The sequence below is a fragment of the Triticum aestivum genome, chromosome 3A, assembly GCF_018294505.1.
Source record: "Triticum aestivum cultivar Chinese Spring chromosome 3A, IWGSC CS RefSeq v2.1, whole genome shotgun sequence".
In the NCBI taxonomy this organism is placed as follows: domain Eukaryota; kingdom Viridiplantae; phylum Streptophyta; class Magnoliopsida; order Poales; family Poaceae; genus Triticum; species Triticum aestivum.
Window position 1 is genome coordinate 407,268,365 of NC_057800.1, and position 21,258 is coordinate 407,289,622.

Here is a 21,258-nt window from a genome sequence, read left to right on the forward strand (position 1 = left end):
TTCTTTGAAACTCCCAACTCATATTTCATATAATTTGAAGAAGTCATTTTATCTTCTCTCGTGAAAATCATTGAGTTGCATAAAGTTTCAGAATTGGAAATATTCTCAAATGAAATTCAAATATTTTCAACACCCCTTGTCATTTAATAAATGGAAGAAGTTATGTCATCTTCTCTCCAGGGTTTCGTGATGAAAAAGTATTTGAATTCACGGAGAGCATAAAAATGCAAAAGTGAAAGTTTGGGAAAGTCCTTTTATCCCTCTCATTTAAGTTTCAAAAGTTTCGAATTTCACACATTCACACTCAATCAAACAAATCTATCTATTTAGTATAACATTCCAAAATTTAGAATTTTGGGATGTTACAAACCTACCACCCTTAAAATGAATCTCGTCCTCGAGATTCGGAGAGGCTAGAAAGAAATGGGTTAGGTTTGGGGGTCTTCTCGAAATCCATCAATCGTCACAGGGGTCTGGGGTGCTACCACCCTTAGAAGCATGGTTACTATTCCATCAAAACTCATATACTCCATCCTTATTCTTGACAGCGTCGGTCTTCTCAGATCCTCGAGAAAATTCCTTCTCTGAGCTCTTCCAGTAGTGGCATAACCTTTTCCTCAATTCTTATGTCTTTCATCTAGGTAAGGTTCTTCGGTGACTGGTCTTCTTAGCTGATGGGTCTGGCGCCAATACTAATCAACTATCGATATCTCTCATGGTGGTCAACAATTTAGGGTTTCTCCTGTGGGAAATGGGTCTGGGTTGATCATCACTGTATAACCTACGGTTGGCACAGCTGCCTTGTACAAGGGAAAAAATACCTATACCATTCTAAGGCTTAAACAAGGTTTTGATCGTCGGCACTCTACTATAGGTAAGTCACTCAGATTTACCATCCCATATATCAAGGCGAATAATAAGAGTAAGTCGGTATGGTGATCAACCCATCCCGCACCCAAATCATTACCTTGTATATGGTTTTGCGAATCTTGCATTCTAACACACGGTCATCCTCACAAGCATTGCAGAATTTCTCTTGTCGACGAACGAAGTTCGGATATATCCATAGATTCTGCAAGCCAGACAAATATCTACCGTTTCTTCACAACTCTCAGGTTTTGCGTTACTCCTATAAGATCTTCTATCGATAAAATCGTAACTTCTTCCAGGGTTTTTCCTTCAGCAAGAATGTGCTTGCTTCTTGGCAGGTCCTGGAGCATGTGAGTTATGGCCCATCTCATCACTTGTAGTCCTTGAACTTATCATCGGGCAACTGATCATTATTCCAACTTCCAACTTCCTAGTATTCTTAAATCCATCCAATTGTACTGTCTTCCTTCCTTCTATTGGCACCAAACTAGGACATGATTACTCAGACTCATCATGGAGTTTCCATTGATCCATATTTCCGACATCATACCTCCTTTATATCCAATAGTAATTTATCTCTTCATCCTCATGGGATATCCCACATACTGAGAAAAAAACTTATACTTATGAAGTCCATATTCCACTTCGTGGAACATCATTATCATGTCCAGGGTCAAGCGTTCTTACAACGGAATATTGGCCATCTCTGCATGGCACTTCTTCAACTGGGAAACGTGAAACACATCATGAACTCCTGACAGTCCTTCAGGTAACTCCAACTTGTAGGCCACTTCTCCCATACGCTCCAAAACTCGGTATGGTCCTACAAATCTCAGGGCTAATTGTCCCTTAACTCCAATCTGTTTAACTCCTCGCATAGGGGACACGCGAAGACATGATCTGTCTCCAATTTCATAGACTACCTCCTTGAGTTTTTGAGTCTACATAACTCTTCTGCCTGGACTGAGCTACTTTCAGTCTATCTCGAATCAACTAAACATTCTCTTCCGACTCCTTGATCACATGTCCAAACAACTGACGGTCTCCAACTTCATCCCACATACTCTTGGGGTATCACACATATCGAGACAAAACTCGTATTCATTTTTGTCCGAAATCCAATCAGTGGAGTATACTTATCTTTTCCAGGGGTCAAGGGTTCTTACAGGGTACTACCACCCTTAAAATGCACAATTCTTCCATAGACCATATTTCTCATATCCTCAAAAATGGTCAAAATCCTTCTTCATAGAGTAACAACTCATAAAACCCAAATCTTTACCAACGATGCTAACTTTATTGATTCTCCAATGATTACAATCTCTTGCTTTTCCATTACAAGTCTCAACTCAACACCTCAATATAAAAGAAAATGTTCTCACTTCTACTACTCCATTTCTTTTGTTGCAAACTCAACTATCTAGCACAAGTTTCCTTCTCCTTAGGGCATTCGCTGGCAAACATATTACTTCTGACAAGTATTGAGGTTTCCTTTTTGGGCAACTGTTGAGGTAGTGCCCTGACTCCTTGCACCTGTAACAGGTGATAGGACTTAGGTTCTTCCTGGAATCCAATCTGCTTCTCTTCCTGGACCTTTCCATGCCAATCATGGCTTCTATTTCTTGTGGGTCGTACTATACTTCCTCTGTCGGGAATTCTACTAGACCCCATTCAAACAATTTTGGGAGATGTGGCCTTCTTCTCCACATGAATAGCAAGACTTAGTGCAGGGTTTACTCGGGTCCTCTTTAAGTGTGTCCTCCACATCTTCCTTCATCACGGGTTCTTCTAAAATTTCCATAAGGGCTCCTTTCTTTACTTCTTTCTTCTGTTGTACGGTTCGTTGTACCATGGGGTAAATGTGACACTGAGCAGGATAGTGGGTAGTCCCTTCACACAAGAAACAAGTAATCTGCCTAATTGGGCATTCTTCAACTGGGTGACTTCCTTCACAATTAGGGCATTCATCCTTGTGTTCTTTATGGGTGTGTCCTATTTCTCCACAAATCTTGCCTGCACAAGGTTTCCTCATATCCTTTCCATAAGGCTTCAACTTCTGGGACACAAGCCGAGACTTTCCATAGTCAACTTTAATTCTCTCCAAGTGGTTACTCCTTGCCGTCCATTCATGGTTTGGTATATCCTCCACCAAGTAGCAGCACCTCTTTCAAAGCACTGAAGAGCATGATGGGTCGTATCCTTTCCGACTATAGGGTTATTCTTCATGTGATCCTCCATGTTCTGAATCCATTGGTCCGTCTCCAATTGACTCATCGGTCCAGCAAATATAAGCTCATCTTCATTCATCCTCTATTGGGTCCATGGGTTTGGGGTAAGATAAGAGAGATAGAGAGGGATACACACAATGCAAGCAATAGTTTTGAAAAGATGGATTTTTGTTGTGGCTGTCGAAAACATCAAACAAATGACAGCTCACAAACATCGCATCTAACGTAGGTATATAACAGGGGTTTGGTCTTCTAAAGGTCAATAAATCTTCAACGTCGTCTAACTCTTCAAGTCTTGTTCATGCCTCCAATGGCTTCTTCCGATCATGCTTGTCTTTCTCAAGTTCTTTTGCCAGATCAACTCTGTTGACGTGAAATCTCTCGTGGCATCCTTTAATATTCCGGAGTTGCATTCCAAACTTCTGGGTTTCAACATCCTTGGCATGAACTACAGTCCTACTGTCCTTCAGTTCCTGACAAATCTCCGGTATCTCGAGGTTGTAGCTCCTCCAGCTTGGCTACTTTCAGCCTTTGGTTCCTGAGTTCTTCATGAAACGCTTCCTTTCAAATACGGCTTCTTGTGGCTCCATCTTAACTTCTTGATGTAATACTCCAGATCCTGGTGATACACCGGCTAAGGTTAAAACTTCATCTTTTGCTGATAGCTGCTCCATCAGCCTTCTACCATCCAATTCTTCCATGCATATGCATGCTTAACTCAGCTCGGTGACCATAGTATCAGTGGCGATGAAATCACGGATAGCCGTGTTTCTGCTCTTGTCATTACCATGAGCTATCTTCCATAGTGGATATCTCCTGCCTTAGGGTTTTCTTGACAAATCTTTGAGTTCTCATGCTCCATGCTCCAGTCTTTCTCCAACACACCTTGATCTCGGGCATTGACAACTTCCATAATCTGTCAAGTTCCATAAGGGTAGCCTTCCTAGGTCATACAAATCTAGGGATTCTTCAGAGCCTTCAAATTCTCCTAGTCTTTGGAGTCTTCAACCGTTGTAGTTTCCATTATTCAGATGCACGAAAAATACACTTCATTCCGAAGTGGTATTAGTTGTCCGATATGTTGTACTTCTTGGAGTGGTCTCATCAGTCGAATCTTCGTGTGGTCAAAAAGGGGGAAAGGGGTATGGTCTCACTAAAGGGAATTTTTGAATAAGCTCAGAAGAGAAGAGATGTAAAAGATCTTTTTGAAAGGGAAAGTTGTAGAGAAAAATCTTTGCTATGGGCTTGCCAGTTTCTTGGTTCACGTCCTACAGCCAACATGTGCTCTGATACCATCTTATAGTGACTCGACCCGAATGGATCAAGTCTCTGTGCTTAAGTGTCATCGTTGGATCGGTATGCTGACACACACAGTACTCGAGGATTTATAATAGAGGTAAATCACATGTATAAGTAACGTAAGATATTATTACCTCAATCCAAAATAGCGGAAGTAACAAGGTTGTGGATTCCCATCAACACCAACGGCAAAGTTGAGTGTAGAAATCGTAACCCTAACGTATCACTTACTCGTCGTAAGAAGTCCTGCAACATGAGACGTTGCAGCCACAATGGGTCAGTACATTGAATGTACTGGCAAGTTCACACCATAGAGAATGATGAATAAAGGCTATCACTACATGCATATTTGGCTGGTGGAAAAGCTCTATGGTTATAAGGTTTTTGCGAAAAGCCAATTTTTCCCTACTGCAAAGGAATAAATTTTATTTAACTATTATGGTGGTTGTTGAACATTGAGTATGGTTGACAGCATTCTCAATCCCAATTAAATAACATCATTAAACCCAACAAACTTAATTTAAAAGTAACGTGATGAGATTCACATGATAATCCGGGTACTAGATACTCAAGTTGTCCATAACCGGGGACACGACTAATCATGATTAGTTTATACACTCTGCAGAGGTTTGCGCACTTTTCCCACAAGACTCGATCGCCTCCGTTGGATTTCTCGCACTACATGGTGTTTGAGAAACGGATGACCGAGACATAGTCTTTCAGAAGCGTTTGCACCTTACGATGGGTAGACCGTACCACCTACAACCCCTACATCTGCTAGTCTACCACTGTAAGAGTTCACACGACTTAATCAACTATGCTAGAGCCCATAATAGCTTGTGGCTGCACACGGAAGTTTCTAGTATGAATAGTCTCATGATCCCTTTGAGCCTGGGTGGCGGTCCATAAAAAACAGGCAATCCTGGTCTACCCAGGTGCCTAGACAGGCAATCCTGGAATAACCAGGTACCTCAATCCACCCAGATGTGTGTTTAAGTTGCCACCTTAGATAAACCATTAATTAACAAACTCACATCTGTCATGAATATCACTCACCCAATCCACGTCTACGAGCATAGCATGGCAATGTAAGCATAACGTAATAGTAACTCCCAAGGTTTGAATGCAGGGCAATAGGTTCCTACCTCATCAACTACTTCCCAATACCCACAATTTAATTAGATCCTAATCATGCAATGTTTGAGGTTTGATCTAATGCAATAAAAACTGGGTATGAAAGAGGTATGATCAAAGTGTGAACTTGCCTGCAATGTTGATGAAGATGATTCGCACTCAAAACTCATGATAGTTCTACTCGTCACACTCCGGTCAATCTATCGTAAGCAAGCAGTAGTAACCACACATAAGCAATCACTCAAAATATTAGAAAGAACGAAGAAGACGATTCGGAAAACTTCAAAACCAAACAAATAACTCTTGCAACATAAAACAATTTCTAACAGTACCAAAATTATGTGAATTTGGCCTTATTAGAATGTTTAGGTCAAGAGCTTCGATTTGCAAAACGAATCAACTCAAACGGAGCTACGAAACTCAAGTTATGACCAAACGAAGTTTGATCTCAAATCTGGTCTAATTCAAAATTTAAAATTTTCAAAAACATGTTTGAGTTGGATTACTGGATAGAGGGGATCATAACGAAGAAGTGAGCGTTGGTTTCGTTGGATTTGGACTAACGAGCAAAAAGTAGTGATTGTTTGGAATTAGGGACTAATCTGTAAAATTCTAATCACAGACGGGTCCCTGGCAGAAATAAAATAAAACGAAAAGGCTATATAACGAACGTTCGCTAACGAACGCTAACGAACGAACCGTTCGCTAGATTAGAAAAAACGAACGGGTCTAATCCGTTAGATCTAAATCCAACGGACGAGAGGCGGGGAGGAGTACCGCGGCGGCGGGCGACGTCGGCAGCGAGGAAGATGGTGGCGGCGGCTTCGGCGTTTGAACGGGGAGGCGGCTACGGTGGCTCCCCGGCTCGGGCGTCACCACCAGAAGGAGCGGGGCGACGAGGCGGAGACGAGGGAGGCGGCAGCTTCGGTCGAGGGCGACTGTCGGTGTACTAGAATAGGGGTACCCTAGTACCCGAACTTGTGCACGGGCAGTTGCAGCACTCCGCGGCAAGGCTTGCCGGGCGAACGCCAAGATCCTCCAAGGTTCCCTTGGAGCCATTCAAGAATAAAGTATTTAAGCTCAGGAGACAAGGCCCCGGCAAGAGGAGCTTGCCGGGAAGGCCAACCGAGGCACTCCAAGGAACTTGCCGTGACGCGCCACGCGCTCCGGCAAGGCAACAAGGCCCCGGCAAGGGGAGCTTGCCGGGAAGACCAACCAAGGTACCTCGAGGCCCGATGAGCGACAAGCTTCCGGACCCGACAAGATAACAATAGCGGCAAGGCGCTTGCCGCGGCAAGCGGCCACTCTGTGCCCACGCTCCAGCGCATCCACCAACGTGTCGCTCTGGGGGCCTCTCCAGGCGCGCGTGGCGAGAGGCTGTGCAGCCAGCGGTGCGCAGTGGCATGCGAAGCTGACAAGATCGCCATCGTGGCGAACGGTGGCGCCCCTAACGGTCCTTTTCTGCGCTGTTTCGGCGACTCAGACGGGCCTTTAATGCCCTTGCCCCCTGCCGTCAGGGTTAGGTAGGGTGCACTATACAAGTAACTGTACCAACCACCTCACTTTTTACATTTGTGCCCTTCTCTGCGTTGCCACCTATCGGTGACCCCTTTAGCGTATAAAAGGAGGCCCATGCGCAATGTAGGGGGGGTTCGGTCGGTTCGCCTTATTCCTAACCCAGAAAGACACTACGCTCTCTCTAGAGCAAGAGCACAAGATAATACAGTCAGACAAGCAGCAGTAGGAGTGTTATCTCTCCGGAGAGCTCCGAAGCTGGGTAAAACTGCTCATGTGCTTCGCCTTGATCTGCTCTTCGTGTGATCTCCGCCCCCCGCCGAACCGAAAGGGGCCCGGTCCGCCGGCCCCATAGGTGTTCGAGGATCAGTTTCCCCGACATCTTTGGCACGCCAGGTAGGGGGGCGTCGAGATTGTGTGAACCTGATCCGGCGTTCACACGAGCTAGATCTTCATTCCCTTCATCAACATGCCACCGAAGAAGAAGACTTCGGCGTCAGCCGCTCCGTCCACGTCACTTCCGCCACCGTTGGAGCAAACGGGTGGTGGAATGGACGCCGGCGGAAGAACGGACGTCGACGAGGAAGCTCATGATGCCGCCAGGTCCAAGAACAAGGCGGCACAAACCTCGGTGACTGTACATGTTCCGCGCCACTCTCAGGAGGCGCAAGACCAACAGCATCATGGCACTAGCAGTGCCATACGCATGATAGGCCAAGACCAAGCTGGTGGATCTCGGGGCGCTCAAGACCAGCATGCACGCTAGCATGTTGGCACGAGCGGGGCACGGTCGCCTGGGCGGGATACTGCTCCTTCTAACATAGTTAGAAGTTCGAGCACGTCCCGCTCCTCGCGCCGTCCGCCCCTGCCACCCACCACTCCAGCAGAAGCTTTGGCGCGAGCTCAACTTCTCCTAGATTACCCTCCGACGTCGGACAAGATCGACGAATGGAGGGCCACAATTCAGAGTCTCATCGGCTACGCCAACGGCCACGCTCCACAGCGGCCGAGCGCGTCACTGCCGCGGCAGGGTTGCCAGGCGCGAGCCGGTGGCAACGAAACGGGTGGAGGTGCAGCTACCATGCAATCACCGCCCCGAAGGCCAAGATCGCCGACTCGCCGGATCCACCTTGACAGCGACTCCACCGCATCTTCGGATCCACGAGCTCGTTGCGATCAGCGCCAAGTTCTTCATGATCGACAACAAGAAGACGCTCGAACTCGCATCAAGCGCCGAAGAGAAGCGCGACGTCAATCCGACAAGCGTGTTGGGCCCTCTGTTGACATGCATGCGCCAGGGGAACCAGGCGATCTGCCGTACGCGGTAGGTTGCCCTTCGTTCACTCGTGAGCTGCGGCAAGTCCAGTGGCCCAGCACGAAGAACTTCAAGCCAGACGTACCGGAGAAGTACGATGGCAAGACGCATCCGTCAGAGTTCCTCAGCATCTACACCATCGCGGTGCAGGCTGCCAGGGGACGGGATGACGAGATCCTTGCCAACTACTTCCCGCTGGTGCTCAAGCCCAACATCAGATCTTGGCTCATGCACTTGCCGGACAACTCAATATCCTCTTGGGCTGATCTGTGCCATCAATTCGTCGGCGCCTTCACGGGCGGACACAAGCCTCATGGCCAGGAGAGTGATCTTCATCTGCTCGCCCAGAAGGAAGGAGAGCCCCTGCGCAAGTACATTCAGAGATTCAGCAGTGTGCAGCACAACATCCCAGACGTCCACCCCGCTACGGTGATCAGCGCATTCCATCAGAACGTGCGGAACCGCAGGATGCGGGAGGAAACGGCGATGTGCAAGATCAGGACGTCAGTGAGTTATATGCACTGGCCGACAAGTGTGCACGTGCTGAGGAAGGAAGGAGACTCCCCGGAGAGAATGTAGGAGCGGGAGGATCTGACAGTGAGGATGCTACCCCGCGAAAGAAAAACCGGCGGCGGAACAACAGAAGGAGGAAAGGCAAAGAGGTGCTAGTTGTTAAGCAGTCCGGCAACAGTGGTGGCGCCAAGGAAGCCAAAGCTGGTGACTCCGGCAAGGAGGTTGCCGCGGAGGTGGCGCTCGCCGATAAGCAGGACGGCACCAACAAGCAGTATTGCAAGATCCACCGCACCAAGGGCCATGATCTCCAGAACTGTAAGAAAGTCGAGCAGCTTGTTGAGCAACAGAAAGCTGAATACGAGCGGCGCGACAAGGAGAAGGCCCAGGAAGGTGCTGGGGGATCCGGCAAGAAACGTCCCGGCCGAGGAGGACGCCGCGGCAAGGCCAAGCAGCGGCAAGGAGACAGACCTCCCCGCGGCCGCGACAAGGATGAAGATGACAACGACGATGAAGACATGGATGACGAGGAGACTGATGAGCAGGAGTTCCAGAAAGCCACAGAGGTCCTGTGCGTTGACGGTGGTGCTTCTCTGCATACCTCGCACCGTCAGCTCAAGCAGTGGGTGCGGGAAGTTAATGCAGCAGAACCACCCGTCGAGTCACGCAAGCCTCTGAAATGGTCCGGCACGCCTATCATCTTTGATATTGAGGACCACCCGGATCGCATAACTGCGGTCGGGTGCTTGCCGATGTTGGTTTCACCAACAATCCGCAACCTCAAGGTCACTAAGATGCTAGTTGACGGCGGGGCCGGCTTGAACCTGATCTCCTCCGCGGTGCTCCAGAAACTCCAGATCCCTGACAGCGAGCTCGAAGAGACCGGTACATTTCAAGGAATCAACCCGGGAAGGAGCAAGCCGAAGGGAAAGATCACGTTGCCGGTAACATTTGGCAGCGAACTGAACTTCAGGACTGAGAGGGTCACATTTGATGTTGCTGACTTTCCATTACCTTACAATGGAATCCTTGGCCGTCCGGCACTCGCCAAGTTCATGGCAGCCTCTCACTATGCGTACAACGTACTGAAAATGCCAGGCCCGATAAGTGTCATCTCTGTCCCTGGCGACAAGAAGGATGCTCTTATCTGTGCCGACAAGATCTACCGGGAAGCAGCAGCCGCAGCAGAACGCAAGACACTTGCCGCTGAAGCTCCCGGGGGGAAGAAGAAGACCAAGTCCGGCAAGAGCTCTGATGCCCACTCCGGCAAGCGCACCTCTTCGGAGTGCTGCGCTACCGTCGAGGACGCACCATCGAGCTCCACCGGCAAGTGTAAGAAGGCAATGGCAGCTCCACCTGAGACCAAGAAGGTGTCCGCCAAGGAGGATGGCGCTGGTGGTACCTTCACCATCAGCGCCACTCTTGACCCCAAATAGGAAAGCGCGCTCGTTGCTTTCCTGCGGGCGAATGTCGACGTGTTTGCATGGCAACCGTCTGATATCCCCGGTGTTCCCAGGAAAGTAATTGAGCACCACCTTGCCGTCTGTCCTCATGCGCGGCCCGTCAAGCAGAGAGTCAGGAAGCAGGCAGTGGAGCGCCAAGAATTCATCGCAGAAGAAATCAAGAAGTTGGAAGCAGCAGGCCTTGTCAGAGGAGTGCTCCATCCCACGTGGTTGGCCAATCCTGTTGTTGTGCGCAAGGCTAACGGGAAATGGAGACTTTGTATTGACTTCACTGATGTTAATAAAGCTTGTCCCAAAGACCCATTTCCCTTGCCGCGCATTGACCAGATTGTTGACTCCACAGCCGGATGTGATTTGCTTTCATTTCTTGATGCATACTCAGGATACCATCAGATCTTCATGGCAGAAGAGGATGAAGAGAAAACCGCATTTATCACCCCGTGTGGCACGTACTGCTTCGTACGGATGCCTTTCGGTTTGAAGAATGCTGGTTCAACATTCGCAAGGGTAGTCCACCACGCTTTTGAGCCGCAAATGCACAGAAATGTGGAAGCTTACATGGATGACATAGTGGTCAAGAGCAAGAACAGGGCGACCCTGATTCAAGATTTAGACGAGACATTTGCAAATCTGCGCAAGATCAACCTCAAGCTTAACCCCGAGAAGTGCGTGTTTGGAGTCCCTTCCGGCAAGCTTCTCGGGTTCTTCGTGTCTCAGCGGGGAATTGAAGCCAATCCCGACAAGATCAAGGCCATTGAGCAGATCGAAGCACCAAAGCGCGTCAAGGATGTACGAAGGCTTGCCGGTTGCGTGGCTGCTCTCAGCAGGTTTATCTCTAGATCTGCTGAGCGCGCCCTGCCATTTTTCAAAATTTTGAAAAAGGCAGGTCCAATGAAATGGACTCCGGAGGCGGAGGCTGCGCTGCAGGACTTGAAGAGATACCTGTCCTCCACTCCAACACTTGTCGCACCTAAGCCGCAAGAGAAGTTGCTGCTGTATATAGCGGCAACCAATCAAGTGGTTAGTGCTGCGTTAGTGGCGGAGAGAGAGGCAGATGATGAGCCAGCAACCACGGCAGATGCATCCAGCGACAAGCAGGGGGCTTCGCCGACAAGCTCTGGTCCCGACAAAGATGGATCTGCGCAGGAGCATGATAAGATGCAGAAGAGAATGGTGCAGCGTCCAGTTTACTTTGTCAGTTCCCTTCTGCAGGGGGCTAGATCAAGGTACTCTGGTGTGCAGAAGTTGCTTTTCGGCCTCCTCATGGCCTCGAGAAAGCTGCGCCATTACTTCCAAGCACATGAAATCACAGTCGTCACTCGCTTTCCGCTGAAGAGGATACTGCAAAATCCAGAAGCAACAGGCAGGATTGTCGAGTGGGCGCTGGAACTGTCAAGCTTTGGCCTCAAGTTTGAGAGCACTTCAACTATCCAAAGCAGAGCATTGGCAGAGTTCATAGCAGAGTGGACGCCAACCCCAGATGAAGAAATTCCAGAGACGAGCATCCCCGTCAAAGAGGCAAGCAGAGAGTGGCTGATGTACTTTGATGGTGCCTTCTCGCTGCAAGGCGCTGGTGCGGGCGTGCTGCTTGTCGCACCCACCGGAGAGCACCTCAAGTACGTAGTCCAGATGCACTTTCCCAAGGAGCAAGCAACCAACAATACTGCAGAGTATGAAGGATTGCTTGCCGGTCTCAGAATCGCAGCAGACCTTGGGATCAAGAAGCTCATTGTCAGGGGTGACTCACAGCTTGTCGTCCGCCAAGTGAACAAGAACTACCAGAGTCCATTGATGGAAGCATATGTTGATGAAGTGAGGAAGCTAGAAGAGCACTTTGACGGCCTACAGATGGAACATATCCCGAGAGCTCAGAATGACATTGCTGATGGCCTGTCAAAGTGCGCCGCACTAAAGTTACCTGTGGAACCAGGGATCTTTGTGCTCAAGTTGACTCAACCATCCGTAACACCCTCAACTGGACAAAGCAAGAAGAGGAAGTTGGTTTCTGGCGACTACTTTCCGGCAGAGCTCCCCGAAGCCGCCGCCAAGAAAGTCCCCAAGATCAACACCAAGAATGCTGAGGGGCAGTCTGCTCCGGCAAACCTTATGGTTTGTTCCGTTGAAGCAGACGCTCCCGACAAGTTTTGCTCCGGCAAGCTTGCCGGGGAACATCAAGCTCCGGCAGGGCCGCAAGTCCTTGCCGTAGAAGCGGATGTTCCCGCAGCAGCAGATGTGCCTTTAGTCCTTGTTGTCGAGCCACAAGCTCCAGCATGGGCACAGCAGATTGTCCATTTCCTTCAGACAGGAGAACTTCCCGAAGAGCAAGAAGAAGCGGAAAGAGTAGCCCGGCAGTCAAGTATGTACCAGTTTGTCGATAGCATACTGTACAGAAGAAGACTCAACGGTGTGAAATTGAAGTGTATTTGCCGGGAAGATGGACAAAAGCTGTTGGCAGAGATACATGGAGGCATATGTGGCCACCACATAGGCGCAAGGGCACTTGCCGGCAAAGCTTTCCGGCAAGGCTTCTTTTGGCCGACAGCCCTCCAGGATGCAACTGCACAAGTAACCAAGTGTGAAGCGTGCCAGTTCCACTCCAAACAGATACACCAGCCAGCTCAAACTCTCCAGACGATCCCTTTATCCTGGCCATTTTCGGTCTGGGGGCTCGATATCCTCGGCCCTTTCCCCCGAGCTGTCGGGGGCTTTGAGTACTTGTACGTCGCAATCGACAAGTTCACAAAGTGGCCGGAAGTGCAGCCAGTGAGGAAGGTGACAGCACAGTCAGCAGTCAAGTTCTTCAGGTCAATTGTTTGCCGTTTCGGGATCCCTAACAGGATCATCACCGACAACGGCACGCAATTCACGAGCCGCACCTTCATGCAGTACGTCCAAGACCTTGGCGCCAAGGTCTGCTTCGCTTCTGTTGCTCATCCGAGAAGCAACGGTCAAGCAGAGAGGGCAAATGCTGAAGTGCTGCGCGGGCTCAAGACCAGAACTTTCGACAGGCTGCGCAAGTGCGGAAGAAACTGGATCGAGGAGCTGCCGGTGGTTCTTTGGTCGATCAGAACGACGCCAAATCGAGCCACTGGCCAGACACCTTTCGCTCTAGTCTACGGAGCAGAGGCAGTTCTCCCCACGGAACTCGTATACGGATCGCCTCGAGTGCTCGCTTATGATGAGCTTGAGCAAGAACAGCTGCGACAAGACGACGCGCTGCTCCTTGAGGAAGATCGTCTTCAGGCTGCTATACGAGCTGCTCGATACCAGCAAGCTTTGCGCCGCTACCATAGCCGCAAAGTTAAGGCCAGAAGCTTCAAGGAAGGCGACCTTGTTCTTCGACGTGTTCAGTCCGCCAAGAATTCCAACAAGTTGACGCCGAAGTGGGAAGGCCCTTATCGGGTGAGAGGAGTCACAAGGCCCGGCGCTGTCCGCCTTGAGACCGAAGATGGCATTCCGGTGAGCAACTCCTGGAACATAGAACATCTTCGTAAGTTTTTCCCGTAGGGCGCGGTTGCCGGAACCCCGTTCCGGCAACCACCTTTTGTACAAGTCTTGCCACTGTTGCATGTAATCCTTTGTACAAAGCCGGGCGCAGATCCCGTGCATAAGTAAAAACCCATGTGCTCCGCACAACTTGTCCATTTCATGCATTAGTTTCTTTCTCGCATGCGTTATCTGACACTTTGTGCAGCACCTACATCCGGTAAGCAGTAACGAGCCGAAGAGCTCCATATCGTTATTTTCTCTTCTTTCTTCTTTTTCAACAAAGGAAAAGAAGGTTCCCTCGCACACAAGTTTGCCGGGGGGGAAGGAGAAGATTGTGGTATGGACCAGGCGTCGTTCAAGCAAAGTCTTGCCTTGCCGGGAAGCAAACGACAGAAAAGCTAAGTTGCCAAAGTTTGAGCAATCAGTTTTTAAATTTTTGAGTTATCTTCCTCGAACGACCCTGCTTTGTATGGAAAACCTGTGCGCGGAGGAACCAACTCGTGGCTAGTTGCGCCCTTACTTTGTTTCGAGTCCGCTCAACAGCTTAAGTGTGCTGCATCTAGTCGCGACAAGGTTTCTTGTCGGAAGCAGCGCCGCCAGCAGGCTGCTGAAGTTCCGCACTCAGCGCTCGCGGCTCGGGTGCCTGCGCCGACAAGTTCCCTAGAAGCGTAGGGTAAAAACATACAAAGGAAGGAATCTAGTAGAGGAAATAACATAGCAATTGATAACAGAAATAAAGTTATATTACAAGATAACTTGTCGCAGCTCTAACAGAATGTTTTCATAACATGATTAGCAGCGGCAAGGGAAAAGAAGAAATGGACGGCCTAGTCTACGCGTCCGCCCTCGACCCTCTTGATCTCGCTCACCTTGTCCACAATGGGTGCGACAAGGGCCTTGAGTGCATCCAGATCGGCGTCAGGCGGCAAGGACCTGAGGACGTTGGTGAAGCTGAGGCCTGGATTGCGGAAGGCCACCTTCATCAGCACCTTCTGGAGAACCCCGGCGCAGATTTTGCGCGACTCGTCGGCCAGCTGCTTCGGGATCCTCTCCCGGAGCCGCTGGAGTGCCGTCGCCACGCCCTTGAAGAACAGGCTGAGCTTGGCGCTGGGTTGAAGACTCTCGTCGGAAGGATACCCAAAGTCCTCCATCCCCAGCTGCGCCAGCTCCTCGTTGATGACTGCGGCAATGTTCACCAGACCCTCGGTCCAGTGCTCCACAGTGTCTCTGAACGAGTTCTGGGTAACTGCAATGCTCTCCAGCAGCGCCGCGTCAGCCTTGACCTTCTCCGACAAGGTCTTCTCCCGCTCCTTGGCGGCCTCCAGCGTCTGCGTCAGCGTGGCCAGCTTCAGCTCCAGGTCTGCTTTGGAATCCTTGGCGGCGCTGAGCTCCTTGCCCCTCTCAGCGAGAAGACCTTGCAGCTCACCGTGGGCGGCAGCATCCTTCTCACGCTCACGCTTGAGCGCGGCAAGCTCCTCGCCGCTCTTCCCAATGTTGGCCTCCAGCTGCGCCACCTTCTCCTCCAGCTCTTTCTTGGCGGCCTCTGCAATTGCCGCAGCGTCCTTTGCCTCCTTGAGCGCCCCGCCAAGTGCTTGCTCGCGCTCGGCGAGCTCTTCCTCGTAGCTGTCGAGGTTGGCCTTCCGCTGCACTAGTTCACCTTCCCGCGCGGACTGCTTCTCGGCGGCCAGCCTTTGCTCCTCCTCAGCTTCGGCCTTCTCGAGAAGGAAGGCCGTGCGCTCCTCGTCGAGTCGCTCCCGCTCCTGCGCCAGGGACCGGAGAGCTTCTTGATTGTGGCCCCGGAGCTCCTCCGCGCGCTTCTCCATGTCAACTCCCGCCTTCGCGACAAGCGCTTCCCGGGAAGCCAGCTTGGCTTGCCGGGCGCGGTAGAGTGACAGCAGCTTCCGCAGCAGCTGCTCCTCCTCAGGCTCGCCACTGCTGCTGGGCGCGTCGACCAACGACAGTCCAGCAGAGGCGAGCACCTCCCCGTCGAAAGTTTCCCCCTCGACCGGCGCCCTGGAGCTCGACGCCCAGGGTAGCTTGATGAAGATATTGTCGCCGGCCTTCAAGTAGGCGCCGGGCTGGGGCTCCTCGGAGCCCGGCTCCGCAGAAGCGGCAGAGGGATCGGCGGTCGGCGTAGCGCCTGGCGCTCCTGCGGCCTCAGGGTCGTCAGTGCGATCGCCTGACCCCTTGCCGGCTTCTACAGCGGCAGCCTTGGCGGCCTCCTCGCCGGTGGCCTCGTTAGCACCGGCCCCTTCCTCACCGGTGCCCTCTGTCTCCATTGGCTCAGCCGCAGATGGGTCTGAAGAACAAAGTAGGGAGAAAAATCAATCCAAAATCCAAGGGAAGAAAATCAGAAGAAGAAGAACCTAAGGGAAAGTTTCTGGGCAAGTGGATTACCTGTGCCAAGATCTGCAGTTGCGGCCTCGGTCGCCGCAGGATCAACGGTGCCGTCCCTCGCCGGAGCGTTCCCCCTTGCCGGAGAGCGCTCCCTTGCCGGGGACTCCTCCCTTGGCGGCGCAGTTGAAGCAGGTGGCACTTCGGGACCAGCTTCTGGGCGCTCCTGATGTGACTGCTCTGCTCCTGCACAAATCAACAAGCAAGATATCAAACAAAGGAAAAAGCACTCATGCGCGCCCGACAGCAAAGAACAAACTATGAACTTACGCTGGGGCTGCGCTGGGGGCTGCTTTGAGGAGTGATTGCCGGGTCCGTCAAGGTGGTCTCGGACCCACCCCCTACTGACACGGTGGGGTCATCATCGATGATGATCACCGCGGCCTTGGCCCTCTTCGCTGCTCTCTGGGCCAGCGTCCTGAAAAGAAAGGAGTCCAGATTGGAGCAAGTCAGATACAAGATATAAACAGCAAGATTGAAGGACTACAAGAGCATTGAAGAAACTTACTCTTCTTCCTCGTCGGAGCTGAGCGCGGAAAGATCAAAGTCCGGCCCTCCTACGGTGCGGCGAGGCGGAGGAGTAGGGTCCCTTGCCCGCTTGGCGGGGGCGGTGGCGGTGGCCCGGGAAGATCCCGCTCCAGTTGCCGCTGCTGCGTGAGGCGCTCCCGCGGCAACATTGCTTGCCGTGGTAGAGCGCGTCGCACGGCTCGGCGGCTGTTGACCCGGCTGCCGCCCCGCTGCGTCCCCGGCCCTGCGAAGGCGCCTTCTTGGTGGGGTCGGGGGCTCCGCCTGCGGCAAGTTTTCTGAAGGCTCGGGCTCCTCCTCGCCGGCCTCACTCGGCTCGGCTTCGGAACCGGCAAGCTCTTCCTCGCCAATGAACTCCGCGCGCTCGGCAAGGTTTGCCGCCTCTGCAGCCTCCGCCTCCTCCACAGTGAACCCAAACTCACCCGCGGCAGCTGCGGCCGCAACCTCTTCCGCCCTAGTGGTGATGCGCTGCAGCTCCTCGTCGGTGGTGTCACGGGTGAGGCTTTTCTGCTCGTCAGCATGGACCGGCACCTCTTCCAAGTTGTCGAAGAACTCTTGCACGACGTCATCCGCAGGCTCTTGCCAAGTTGGAACGATTCCATGTGAATCGCACAACGGCATCATGGCGCGGATCCGGTCAAGCGAAGAATTGTTGCATAGTGGAACTACGCCCCTCGGCAGCGTGAATGGGTGATGGGGGTCGTGTTTGAACAGCTCCAGGAGCATTGCATCCAGCTCCAAGATGGTGAAGTTGTAGTTGAGGCCCGGCCACAGCCTCATGATGTCCGCCGAATTCTTGAATTCCCGGGCGGGCCTCCCCCTCTCCTGCAGGGGGGCAATGCAGCGGCGGAGGAAATCTGCCCCGACAACACCTATAGTGAGCCCGGCAAGCCTGAGGCGAAGAATCCTAGTGATGGCGATCTTCAGCCTCTCGTCTTCCGGGGCCACGTTGCTCCAGTCATTGCCGCGCACTATTGGAGCTTGGTGCACGGCGGTGAAGGGCTGCGGATTCTCCTCAACGATCCAGCACCACTCCGCTCTCCACTCATCCCACTTGCTGCGGAGCTCACCCTCCAAGTACGCCTCCTTCTTGCCGACCCTCGAGATCCAGGCAATCCCTCCGGCAAGCGGCTCTCCTCTCTCTACCCGAGGTATGAAGTAGTGGCGGAAAAGGGCAACACTAGGGTGGACTCCGACAAAGTTTTCGCACAAATGTGCGAAAACTGCCATGGTCAGGACAGCGTTGGGGGTGAAGTCAAGGAGGCGGAAGCCATATGTGTTCATGATATCACAGAAGAACTGCGAGAAGGGCGGGCAGAGCCCACAATAGAAGAATAGCGCGAAGAATGGGTACCCGTTTGGAGCCAGCTTCGAAGCAGCGGCAGGGAGTACCCTCGTGCGCGGATGCGCATGCGTCTCCGTCGCCCAAAAGAGGTAGAAGTACTCCCTCAGCTCCTGCACGCCGAGCTGAGGGGAGAAGATCGCCCGCTCCTTCCGCAGCGCCGCGAGCCGCTGCGCCTCGGCCGACTTCACGCCCTTTCCCTTGTCAGCTTTCGGGGCCATGGCGGAGGTGGTGAGGGAGGTCGACGGCGTGGTGATGATGGTGGCAATGGGGGGGCGGAGCGCTGCTCTCTCGGCTTTGAGAAGAAGGGGGGAGCGGCGGAGGTTCGCAAAGATGAAGTAGCAGCAACCAGCGAGGGGGAACGAACTGCCCCTGTTTCCCCTGCTTATAAAGAGGGACGGGGCGGATGTTTCGCCCTTCCGAATAAACAACCACCCACGATCTCTCCCACGATGCCGCATTCAACGCGTGCCGTTATGGGAGAGCGCGGTGGATACGGAGCGAGATTCGGCGTGGCCCAGTCCGCGTGTGCCCATGCCCTGTCTTGGGCCTGGCCCAACAGCGCTCGGCACCGTGTCTGGCCCAGGTCCGGGGGCTCCTGTCGGTGTACTAGAATAGGGGTACCCTAGTACCCCGAACTTGTGCGCGGGCAGTTGCAGCACCCCGCGGCAAGGCTTGCCGGGCGAACGCCAAGATCCTCCAAGGTTCCCTTGGAGCCATTCAAGAATAAAGTATTTAAGCTCAGGAGACAAGGCCCCGGCAAGAGGAGCTTGCCGGGAAGGCCAACCGAGGCACTCCAAGGAACTTGCCGTGACGCGCCACGCGCTACGGCAAGGCAACAAGGCCCCGGCAAGGGGAGCTTGCCGGGAAGACCAACCAAGTTACCTCGAGGCCCGGTGAGCGACAAGCTTCCGGACCCGACAAGATAACAACAGCGGCAAGGCGCTTGCCGCGTCAGGCGGCCACTCTGTGCCCACGCTCCAGCGCATCCACCAACATGTCGCTCTGGGGGCCTCTCCAGGCGCGCGTGGCGAGAGGCTGTGCAGCCAGCGGTGCGCAGTGGCATGCGAAGCTGACAAGATCGCCATCGTGGCGAACGGTGGCGCCCCTAACGGTCCTTTTCTGCACTGTTTGGGCGACTGAGATGGGCCTTTAATGCCCTTGTCCCCTGCCGTCAGGGTTAGGTAGGGTGCACTGTACAAGCAACTGTACCAACCACCTCACTTTTTACGTTTGTGCCCTTCTCTGCGTTGCCACCTGTCGGTGACCCCTTTAGCGTATAAAAGGAGGCCCATGCGCAATGTAGGGGGGGTTCGGTCGGTTTGACTTATTCGTAACCCAGAAAGACACTACGCTCTCTCTAGAGCAAGAGCACAAGATAATACAGTCAGACAAGCAGCAGTAGGAATGTTATCTCTCCGGAGAGCTCCGAAGCTGGGTAAAACTGCTCGTGTGCTTCACCTCGATCTGCTCTTCGTGTGATCTCCGCCCCCCGCCGAACCGAAAGGGGCCCGGTCCGCCGGCCCCATAGGTGTTCGAGGATCAGTTTCCCCGACAGCGACGGGACGGTGCGGGGCGACGGCGGCGGATCTCGTCGGAGCTCGAACTCCGGCGAGTGCAGGCGGTGGCTGCAAATGGCGCGGCAGCGGCTCGGCTTCGAGCGGCGAGATGCGGGAGAGAGAGTGGTGTCCGGGCGGCGGCTTTATAGGAGGAGGGGAGGCATGGTGGCGTGGGGAAGGGGCGGCCGGTGACGGGGCGGCGCCGGACTCCGGGAGGAGTCCCGGTCGGGGAGGACGGGCGAGGCGGCGCGGAGCTGGGCCTTGGCCTGGCTTCGGCTGGGCCGGCCCAGTGGGCGGAGAAAGAGATTTTTTTTAAACATTTTTTTGCAGGCAGTGAAATACAAAATAAAATCATACTATAGGCATATAATATATCAAAATTTGCATAAAAAGATTCTCTACGACATGAACATTTTTATAACTTCAAATAAAATCCACACAAATTCAGATAAATCAAAGAGTGCTACTGGTCTATTAAAATCCAACAAAAATCATTTTTAAAATACCAAAATGATTTCAATTTAATTTTTCTCCAATTTTCTATTGTAGGGAATCATGTTACCCTATTTTCCATGTATTTTATTTTTGGAGAAAAATAATTTGAATAAAACTCAAATAACTCCAAATTGAAAATAAATTCAAAAGAACTTTGAATTTAATTCTTTGGAACTTCCAACTCATATTTCATATAATTTGAAGAAGTCATTTTATCTTCTCTCGTGAAATCATTGAGTTGCATAAAGTTTCAGAATTGGAAATATTCTCAAATGAAATTCAAATATTTTCAACACCCCTTGTCATTTAATAAATGGAAGAAGTCATGTCATCTTCTCTCTAGGGTTTCGTGATGAAAAAGTATTTGAATTCACGGAGAGCATAGAAATGCAAAAGTGAAAGTTTGGGAAAGTCCTTTTATTCCCTCTCATTTAACTTTCAAAAGTTTCGAATTTCACTCAATCACACTCAATCAAACAAATCTATCTATTTAGTATAACATTCCAAAATTTAGAATTTTGATGATGTTACAAACCTACCACCCTTAAAATGAATCTCGTCCTCGAGATTCGGAGAGGCTAGAAAGAAATGGGTTAGGTTTGGGGGTCCTCTCAAAATCCATCAATCGTCACAGGGGTCTGGGGTGCTACCACCCTTAGAAGCATGGTTACTGTTCCATCAAAACTCATATACACCATCCTTATTCTTGACAGTGTCGGTCTTCTCAGATCCTCGAGAAAATTCCTTCTCTGAGCTCTTCCGGTAGTGGCATAACCTTTTCCTCAATTCTTCTGTCTTTCATCTAGGTAAGGTTCTTCAGTGACTGGTCTTCTTAGCTGACGGGTCTGGCGCCAATACTAATCAACTATCGATATCTCTCATGGTGGTCAACAATTTAGGGTTTCTCCTATGGGAAATGGGTCTGGGTTGATCATCACCGTATAACCTACGGTTGGCAAAGCTGCCTTGTACAAGGGAAAAATACCTATACCATTCTAAGGCTTAAACAAGGTTTTGATCGTCGGCGCTCTACTATAGGTAAGTCACTCAGAATTACCATCCCATATATCAAGGCGAATAATAAGAGTAAGTCGGTATGGTGATCAACCCATCCCGCACC